Raw genomic sequence first — 11,378 nt, forward strand, 5'->3', positions numbered from 1 at the left:
TTCTGCAAGGGCACAACAAAATCAGTTGTTCTCTATGTGTCCTGTTCACACCACAACACTAGTATCACATGCAGGTTTTTCTGCGTGGGAATCTGCAATGTGTAAAAAAATAACTGAAGTGCTCATGAAAACTGATGTAAACCGACGTCTCTGCAAGTGAAATCTGCATGTCAGTTTCCATCAGTTTTCTGCACATATGTGTGAACGATGCCTAAAGGATTTCCTTCATTTTGAAAAAAATAACAAACATGGTACACTTACTTGCTCTGTGCAATGGTTTTGCACAGAGCAGCCCCGATCCTGCTTGTTTTAGACCCAACCAGGACAGGGGCTTTTGGAGGGGACTAGGGGCTAACCTTCTACCCACTAATTATGGTCCAGGCTTCTCCCAGTCAGAGCATGGAAAAGGGCTCAGTTAAGCTTCTGATCCCATAGAGAGAGCAGATCATTTTCTAATGACAGACAACAACATGATGAACGCTGAGAGCGAGGCTTGGATTCATTCTCTAAATAAAGACAATGAAACTTCCCTTAATCTTGTACAGGTTTAAGGTTTAATCTTGTACAGGTTTAAGGTTTAAGGTCAGAGGAAATATGGTGGCCCTCCTGCGGACTGGGTTGGAGAAGCTCAGACTTTTCTAGTGGACAGATTACACAAGTGAATGCCAAACACCTGAAAGACAGCATATGTAATGTACTTTGTGTATTCAGGGCTATGGATGCTGGACTGTCTGAGGTGGACTCCCGAACAGATCTGAGTGCCTGGCTGTTGATTAGCTCACCGTTAATTAGATCACTGTTTAATTAGGTTACTGTTAGCTGCTAGCTGTTCATTTGATGTACTGTTGATATTACTATTACTGATATTACTGATATTACTATTTGTTTAGGATACTGAGATCAAGATCTTATCTTATTTTGTGTGGTATAAATTCTGGATGAATTTTCAATATAGTTCCTGTTTGCACATAAGCTAGTGTTGTCTAGTTCTTGGGTGAAATTCCCAGCTATAATACCTTGTTCCTGTGTTCCAGTGGCGGGGATGCAACTCTCTGCACAGACGCGGGGTTCCCCCGCCAGTGCTCTAGCCTCTTCCTTCTTTTGTTTCTCTACTTTTTTGTGTCATACCAATACAAACAAAAGAAATAAACATGGGAATGCATTTGTACTTGCAACAGTTTTCTGGGCAAAGTGGTGTATTATCTGACAGAAATGCAGGGGTGCCAATATTTGTGGCCATGACTGTATAAAAAATCACTAGTAAAAAAGAGCAAAGTATAGTTCAGGTGTTGGAATGCAGTGTTTTATGTATTTTGTGCAACTACTGCATCAGTATTCAGTAGAGATATATTCTTCAACCAGTAGATGGCAGTGTATATAAGTGTGTAGCTGCATCTATGGTATGTCCTTTCTCTAAAATAATGTTTACTGTTAGCAGTGCAACAAGCAGATAAACATATGTGGACTGTGCACTGTTGGTTCTGTAGGGCTTTATACAGAATTTATAACAGGTTATAGGCACAGCAGCCCGGTCATTGCTGCAGCAAATAAGTGCAAGATACAGCAAAAGAAAGAAGGTTGCAACAGAATAAAAGAAGATGGGCCATAATACAGCTGCTACAAGGCTTTCATTTGTAAATCTGACAAACCAGAACTACCAATCTTGGAAACTCAAGAGAAGCTAATAAAAGAAGGTACACGGAAATATATAAATGAAGTCAGGCTAGAACACCCTTCAGATGAGAGAATAGAGAAAGATCAGAAAGCTCAGAGCACAATCTCTCTTAGCATAGAAGATCAAATCATACATATATGCAAGTGTGAAACTGCTACAGAAATGTGGTAAGGATTGCAAAAGGTGCATGAAAAAGCTAATCTTAGCAATAAACTGTATTTGATTAGAAAGCTACACCAAACCAAGCTGATGAAAGGCCAGGATATGCCTGGTCATGAAGGGAGTCAATCTTACAGAGCTGAAGCAGTTAAAGATGAAAAATAAGATTTAAAACAGTAACACACAACAAGAAACATGTGAATGCTTTGTGTGCAAGAAACAAGGCCATTTATAAGCAGATTGCAGAATCCGGAAAGCTAGAATGCAAAAACAAACTAAACTACAAAAGGACAAAAGTGTGAAGGAAGAAACTGATTTTTCTTCGGATAATGAATATGTTTTTCAATCCAAAAGTTGCACTTCATCTTTGCAAGCAAGTTGGTGTCAGGGCTCCCGGGGTATGACCAGAGGTATGTGACTGACGCAGGGAAACGCAGGCTTCAGATATGTTATAAACAATACGATTTATTAACACTAACAATACATAAACGCAGTGCAATACTAAAACATAACACAGTGCAAACAAACCAAACCAAACCACCCACAGATAACAGTACATACAATGCAAGCGTCGTCAGGCAGGCCGGGTCAATAACAAACGGGCAGGTAGGAACAGGAGGAGCAGGCAGAGAGTAGTCAGGTCACGAGCCGGGTACAGCAACTAACAGGCAGGTAGGTACAGGGGGTCAGGCAGAGAATGGTCGGGGTCACAAGCCAGGGATCAGAACAGGAGAAGTCAGCAGAGGTCAGGATCAAACAGGGTCAGCAACAAGACAGGAACAGGAACAGGAATGCAGGAACAAGATACAGGGCCCAGGAAAAACACACACCAAGGCCGAGTCTGCAGGTCTGGCCATCCCTTAAATACACCAGCATAAGCAGTTTCAGGTGTTTGACTGGCTGCAAGGTTGAATCTCTGATTGCTGGGAGCACCCGCTGGCCAGCCCTGGTACTGCAGCCCATAAGGCAGGTGAGTCCCACCATTGCTGGCCAGTCCATTCCTGACAGTTGGATTGATTCAGGAGCCACATGTCACAAGAGTCACATGAAAAATGACAGAAATTTCTTTATTCACCTTGACCAGAGTAAAACAGAAAAAATCACCACAGCTAATGGGCAAAAAATGGAATCAGAAGGAATAGGAGACAGTTTTCATTACTGTCACAATAAAGATACCTATGAAAAATGTCCTGTACAGTGCTATAAAAAAGTATTTGCCCCCTTCCTGATTTTTTTTTTGCATATGTCACACTTAACTGATTCAGATCATCAAAAACAATTTATTATTACACAAAGATAACCCAAGTAAATACAAAATACATTTTTATATGATGATTTCATTTATTAGGGGAAAAAAGCTGTCCAAACCTGCCTGGCTGTATGTGAAAAAGTAATAAAAAGTAATTGCCCCCTAAACCTAATAACTGGTTGTACCACTTTTGGTGGTAACAACTGCAATCAAGCATTTGTTATAGCTGGTCATGAGTCTTTCACATCACTGTGGAGGAATTTGTCTCACTCTTCTTTGAAGAATTGTTTTAATTCAGCCACACCGGAAGGTGGTGAACGGTGGAAAAGGAACTGGGAGTTCTGGTAGATCACAAGCTTAATAATTGCATTCAAGGCGAAGCTGCGGTTTATAAAGCGAGCAAAATCCTCTTTTGTATTAAAAGGTATAGACTCCAGAGAGAGAGATATCATTTTACCCCTGTACAAATCATTAGTAAATACCTCATCTGGAATATGCAGTTCAGTTTTGGGCACCAATTCACAAAAAGAACATTGGGGAACTGGAGAAAGTACAGAGAAGGGCAACCAAACTGATAAGAGGCATGGAGGAGCTCAGCTATGAGAAAAGATTAGAGGAACTGAATTTATTCTCTCTTGAGAAGAGGAGATTAAGGGGGGATATGATCAACATGTATAAATACATCAGTGGTTCATATAGTGAGCTCAGGGTAGAGTTATTAACCCTGAGGTCATCACAGAGGAGAAGGGGGCACTCTTTACTTCTGGAGGAAAATAAATGTAATCTCCAAACACGGAAAGGTTTCTTCACAGTGAGAGCTGTGAAAATGTGGAATAGACTCCCTCAAGAGTTGGTTCTGGCCAGCTCAGTGGATTGCTTTAAAAAAGGCCTGGAATCTTTCCTAGATACACAGAATATAACTGGATACTAACATTTATAGGTAAAGTTGATCCAGGATATATCCGATTGCCTCTTGGGGGATCAGGAAGGTATTTTTCTTCCCTGCAGGAGCAAATTGGATCATGCTTTGCTGGGTTTTTTGCCTTCCTCTGGATCAACTGTGGGTATAGGGTTATAACTTTTTTTTTTTTAATGGTTAAACTGGATGGACTTTTGTCTTTTTTCAACCAGACTAACTATGTAACTATGTTTTCGAACATGAGTGGCCTGTTTAAGGTCATGCCACAGGATCTCAATCAGACTTAAAGCGGAGTTCCACTCACCCTGTGTCAGGAATGGACTGGCCAGCAATGGTGGGACTCACCTGCCTTTTGATCTGCAGTACCAGGGCTGGCCAGCGGATGCTCCCAGCAATCAGAGACTCAACTTTGCAGCCAGCTAACACCTGGAACTGATTATGCTGGGGTATTTAAGGGATAGCCAGACCCACAGACTCTGCCTTGGTGTTGTGTTTGTCCTGGGCCCTGTATCCTGTTTCTGAACTGCTGCTGACTTCTCCTGCTCTGATCCCGGCTCGCTCCTGACCATCCCTCTGCCTGACCCTCTGTACCACGCTGCTTGCTACCTGTTCTGATCCCTGGCTTGTGACCCTGACCATCCCTCTGCCTGACCCTCTGTACTACGCTGCTTGCTACCTGCTGAACCTGGCCTGTGACCCCGACCAATCTCCGCTTGCTCCCCCTGTACCTACCTGCCCTATTGATATTGACTCGGCCTGCCTGACGACGCTTGCTTGTATGTACTGTTATCTGTGGGTGGTTGGTTTGGTTTGGTTTGGTTGCACTGTATTATGTTTTAGTATTGCACTGCGTTTATGTTTGTATTGTTAGTGTTAATAAATTATATTGTTTATAACATATCTGAGGTCTGCGTTTCCCTGCGTCAGCCACACACCTCTGGTCACACCTGGGAGCCCTGACACCCTGTCAAAAAATGAAAGTCAGCAGCTACAAAAACTGTAGCTGCTGACTTTTAAAAAACAGCCAATTACATGTCCATCAGTCATGTGGTGTGTCCCCCGCAGCCTGTTTCACTGGCCGTCTTGTATTCCAGGAGGCCGACATCTTCAGTGTGGGCACCCGGCTGTGCAGCTTGCGGCTTCACAGCCGGGTACCCACTGTGCATACGCGAGTCGTGCTGTGCTTCCTGAATGGTCCTGTAGTCTTCTGGGACCAGTCACGTGTCCCAAAAGACTACAGGGAGGGAGGGAGGACACCTTCCATTTCCGATCGCCTAGGCCAGTGGTCGGCAAGCCGCGGCTCGCGAGCCACATGCGGCTCTTTACAGACTTTAATGCGGCTCTTCTGTGTGCCGGGCGCCCGCTCCCCTCCCTCCTCTCGGGCGGCCGCCCCAAAAGTCAGGACTCTGCAGCTAGCCCAGCAATGGGCAAACTACGGCCCGGCGGACCTTTTAATCCGGCCCTCGGAGCGTGGCAAACATTGGCTGTCAGGATGTAGGCGGGGCAGCGTGACGAACTCCTCTCCTCTCACAGTCCGCCCTGAAGACCGGAACACGCAAGAGGAACGTGCGGAGCAAAGGTAAGTGAATTGACACAATATGGGGAATGAATTACTATAGGGGGGATGAATTACTATAGGGGGGATGAATTACTATATGGGGGATGAATTACTATGGGGGATGAATTACTATATGGGGGGGAATAGTACTATGGGGGATGAATTACTATATGGGGGATGAATTACTATGGGGGATGAATTACTATGGGGGATGAATTACTATATGGGGGATGAATTACTATGGGGGATGAATTACTATATGGGGGATGAATTACTATGGGGGATGAATTACTATATGGGGGATGTATTTTCAGTTTTAAAAATGTGGCTCTCAAAATAAATTTCAATCGTGGTTTTGGCGAGATTTGGCTCAGTTGAAAAAAAAGGTTGCCCACCACTGTCCTAGGCGATCGGACTGGAAGCGGGAGCGGGTACCTGTCAAATTCGGGTACCCACTCCCACCCCCGCCCCCCAAAGGTGCTAATTCTTAATGAGAAGCAGGGGAGCAGTCCTTAAAGCGGAACTTCCCCTTTTGGGTGGAGCTCCGCTTTAAGTCCAGACTTTGACTAGGCCACTCCAGAAACTTAATTTTGTTTTGTTTTTTTCAGCCATTCAGAGGTGGACTTGCTGGTGTGTTTCGGATCATTGTCATGCTGCATAACCCAAGTGTGCTTGAGGTCACGAACTGATAGCCAGACATTCTCCTTCAGGATTTTCTGGTAGAGCACAGAATTCATGGTTACATCAGTTATGGCAAGTCGTCCAGGTCCTGAAGCTGCAAAGCAGCCCCGGATCATCAAAATACCACCACCATGTTTGACTGCTGGTATGATGTTCTTTTTATGGAATGCTGTGTTAGTTTTCCGCCAGATGTAACAGGGATGCACACCTGCCAAAAAGTTAAACTTTTGTCTTATCAGTCAAACTAATATTTGCCCAAAAGTCTTGGGAAAAATCAAGATGTCTTTTTGACAAATGTGAGACGAATCTTTGTGTTCTTTTCGGTCAGCAGTGGCTTTCACCTTGGAACTTTCCAATGATGCCATTTTTGCTCAGTCTCTTTCTTATTTTTGAATCATGAACACTGACCTTAACTGAGACAACTAAGGCCTGCAGTTCTTTAAATGTTGTTTTGAGTTATTTTATAACCTCCTGGATGAGTCGCCCTTGTGCTCTTGGAGTAATTTTAGTCGGCTGGCCACTCCTGAGAATGTTCACTTCTGTTCCAAGTTTCCTCCATTTGTCATTAACGGCACTCACTGGAGTCCTAAAGCCTTAGAAATGGCTTTGTCGACTGGCAGAGATAGGTGTTTCTGGAACTGTGGTCTACGTGGGGACATATTGCACATTTGGTGGTTGTGCCCTTGATTGATAGACTTCTGGTCTAGGGTTTTTGGTTTGCTACAAACGCTATTTCATATTACGGTCCGTAGGGATGCAAGCGTGGCCCTCCTGCACTGCCCAATTTTGGGTATGTCTAGGTCTCAGCAGAAATTGGCATCCTACCTATTTATTTCGGCCAAACGTGCTATAGCTCAAGCTTGGAGAACCCCTTCGGTTGTCTTCCAGGGGGTGAAGACCCGGATGAATGCTATGTTGATCAATGAACAGATGTCTAGCGTTCTTCATAATTCTCATCCGAGATTCCTTAAGGTTTGGGAACCTTGGATATGTTATTCCTTGCCATCCCTGCCTCCTACTAGTTATGGCCTCTTATAGTCACTGCCTGTGCTAGCCCTGGATCCATGATTCTTCTAGATTTCCTTTCCTCCATGTTTTCTTTCTGATTCTTTTTTTTTTTTCTCTTCTTCTTTCTTCCTCTTTCCTCTTCTTTCTTCAGTAATATTATGGATTGCTGCTGCTATTATTTGGTTCGGCTTTTTGCCGTCCCTCCTTGATGTCATTGGACGTTCCATTATTTGGCTAATACATGTCAGCAGGATGTATCTACTTATGTGTTATTGTTCTGCTCTGCCCCTGCGTGGGCGTATCTTGAGCTTGTTGTATTCTTAAAACAAAACTTTCTTAATAAAAATATTGAAACAGAAATGGCTTTGTAACCCCTTCCAGACTGATACATGTCAATTACTTTGTTTCTCAACTGTTCTTGAATCTCTTTAGATCGTGGCATGATGTGTTGCTTTTTTAGATCGTTTAGCATGCTTCACTTTGTCAGACAGCTTCTATTTAAATGATTTCTTGATGCAACAGGTCTGGCAGTAATGAGGCCTGGGTGTGGCAAGTGAAATTTATCTCAGCTTTTCAAACAAATTTTTTTATTCACAGTTAATTCATGATTTAGCAAAATGAGGGGGTGGCAATTACTTCTGCACATAAGGACAGGCAGGTTGGAAAGTTTTTTTCCCTTAATAAATGAAATCATCACTTAAAAACTGCATTTTGTATTTACTTGGGTTATCTTCATGTAATATTAAAATTTGTTTGATGATGTGTGACAAATGTGAAAAAAAAATCCAGGAAGGGGGCAAATACTTTTTTCACAGCCCTGTATGTCCCTGATCTTGAAACTAATCTTTTGTCAGTGAAGAAGCTCACAAAACAAGACAATGGAGCAGGGGCGGACTGACAACTCATGGGGCCCGCAGGCAATAGGGGATCATGGGGCCCGTGTCCTCGCCCACACTCAAACCACACCCAAAAAAGCCTATGAAAGGTACCAGGGGCATCTCATGGGGCCCCCTACTGACCCTGGGCCCTCGGGCACTGCCCGAGTTCCCAAATGGTCAGTCCACCCCTGCAATGGAGTGTCTTTCCAAGGTGACAGTTGTGCCAACACAAAAGGGGATATCTTACTTGCAAAGGCTAAAATTACATACTGTATCAACTGTATGAGCTTAATTGCAATTAGGTTGTTAATTCTACCAAGGAGGAAAAACATTTAAACTGCATTCACACATGGCACAGATGACTTGGGCACAGAAGGCCTGATATAATAAGGAAACTTAACTGAGAATGACTGTGCAAGTGGAATAAAAATATATCCATGTGATCAAACAATGAAATGCACCAGTTGTATAAATGGAAAAAATTACAAGAAAAGCCTTTCCAAAGCAGAGCTAAAATACCTCTGGACTTAATTCATTCAGAACTTTGCGGTCCAATGGAAAAATTGACTACAGGTTAGAAGAGGTTTTTTTTTATGTTTATAGATGATTACTCTAGATATACTACACTATATCTGTTACACACTAAAGTGAAGTACCAGAGAAACTTAACAAAGTATTCGGCTCAAGTGAACAACAAATTTAGCAAAATGCTGGGTGAATTGCACACAGACAAAGGAACTGATTATACCAGGGGTCTGCAACCTTTAAGACATAAAGAGCCACTTGGACCCGTTTCCGAAGGGAAAAAAAAGACTGGGAGCCGCAAAACCATTGCAACATTTAAAACAAATCCGACACTGCATATATTGCAAAAAGCGCTCTGGTCATGAAGGGGGTTTAAGGGCCCAGTAAGCAAAGGGTTAATCAGGGCCACAGTGTATCGTCATAATCACAATCATAGCCTTAGGTCAGTGGTGGGCAACCTTTTTTTTCAACTGAGCCAAATCTCGCCAAAACCACGATTGAAATTTATTTTGAGAGCCACATTTTTAAAACTGAAAATACATCCCCCATATAGTAATTCATCCCCCATAGTAATTCATCCCCCATATAGTAATTCATCCCCCATAGTAATTAATCCCCCATAGTAATTCATCCCCCATATAGTAATTCATCCCCCATAGTAATTCATCCCCCACATAGTAATTCATCCCCCATAGTAATTAATCCCCCATATAGTAATTCATCCCCCATAGTAATTCATCCCCCATATAGTAATTCATCCCCCATATAGTAATTCATCCCCCATAGTAATTCATCCCCCATATAGTAATTCATCCCCCCTATAGTAATTCATCCCCCCTATAGTAATTCATTCCCCATATTGTGTCAATTCACTTACCTTTGCTCCGCGCGTTCCTCTCGCCGTGTTCCCGCGCCGTTCCGGTCTTCAGGGCGGACTGTGAGAGGAGAGGAGTTCGTCACGCTGCCCCGCCTACATCCTGACAGCCAATGTTTGCCACGCTCCGCGGGCCGGATTAAAAGGTCCGTCGGGCCGTAGTTTGCCCATTGCTGGGCTAGCTGCAGAGTCCTGACTTTTGGGGCGGCCGCCCGAGAGGAGGGAGGGGAGCGGGCGCCCGGCACACAGAAGAGCCGCATTAAAATGTGTAAAGACCCGCGGCTTGCTGACCACTGAGCTACGGCAACCCTATTGCCTGTCACCTGGTGGGCAGTGTGCTCCGGAGCCGCAGCAAAGGTGAAAAAGAGCCGCGGGTTGCCGACACCCGGATTATACAGATGATAATACATAGGCAATTCTTAGAATGCATGGCATAATATTTCAAGTTACTGTACCATACAACCCAAAACAACACCAGGTTGCCGAAAGAATGAACTGTACTCTATGTAAGAGTGGAAGAACCATGCTGTTTGATGCACATATGCCAACCACATACTGGAGGGAGGCAATTATGACCGCATGCTATCTCCAAAATCTCCATATGAATGGTGGAATGGAAAAGCCCCACATTTGAACCATCTAAAAAATTTTGGAAGCAAAGCCTATGTGCACATCCCAAAAGAAAAGCATACAAAATGGGATTGTCCACAGGAAGGTGTACTTGTAGGGTACAGTGAATCTCAAAAGGGATACATAATCCTACACAAAGACACAAACGAGGTAAAAACAAGGTAACCATCAGTAGAAGTGTAATTGTTGATGAAACATCAGTATGTTCAAAATTTCATGAACTAACTCAAACACTTCAAACTGAGGGAACTTCCACATTAGTGTCACATGAAGATAAACAACAAAGAGAAACAGAAATTATTATTATACAGGATTTATATAGCGCAAACAGTTTACTAAGCGCTTTACAATAAAAAGGGAGACAATATAGCAACAATACAGTTCAATACAAGAGGGATAGGAGGGCCCTGCTCCTTAGAGCTTCCAATCTAAGAGGGAGGGGCTGGTGGTACAAAAGGTATTAACTGCGGGGGATGAACTGGTAGGAGAAATAGAGGATTCGGTTATTTGCTAAAGGCAGGACAGGCTTCCCTGAAGAGATAGGTTTTCAGAGATTGCCTAAAAGTGGGCAGAGTAGGCGATAGTCGGATATATTGGGGTAGAGAGTTCCAGAGGATGGGGGAAGCTCTGGAAAAGTCCTGGAGATGAGCATGGGAGGAGGAGACAAGGAAGCTAGAGAGCAGGAGGTTGTGGGAGGAGCAGAGAGGACGGTTTGGGTGATATTTGGATACAAGATTGGTGATGTAATTTGGTGCAAAGTTATAAATGGCTTTATATGTTATTGTTTTGAATTGTATTCATTGCGCAATGAGAAGCCAGTGGAGGGATTGGCAGAGAGGAATGGCAGACATGGAACAGTTAGTAAGGTGGATGAGTCTGGCAGCAGCATTCATGAAAGATTAAAGAGGGGATAGCCTGCGATTAGGTTGGCCAATGAGGAGGGAGTTACAATAGTCAAGGTGAGAGATAACAAGGGAGTGAATACGTTGCTTGATGGTTTCAGTTGTTAAAAACGGGTGTATCTTGGAGATGTTACAGAGGTGAAGTCTACAAGATTTGGACAGTGATTGGATTTGGGGCTGAAATGATAGATGGGAGTCAAGGATTATGCCTAGTACCATGACATGAGGGGAGGGACTGAGGGTTGTATTATTGATCTTGATGAAGAAGTCAGGGGAGGGGACATGGGCTGGAGGGAATTTTATGAGCTCAGTTTTAGAAA

This window comes from Staurois parvus, unplaced genomic scaffold, assembly GCF_062004578.1.
Source record: "Staurois parvus isolate SC_StPar_1 unplaced genomic scaffold, SC_StPar_1.0 ptg000352l, whole genome shotgun sequence".
NCBI lineage: Eukaryota > Metazoa > Chordata > Amphibia > Anura > Ranidae > Staurois > Staurois parvus.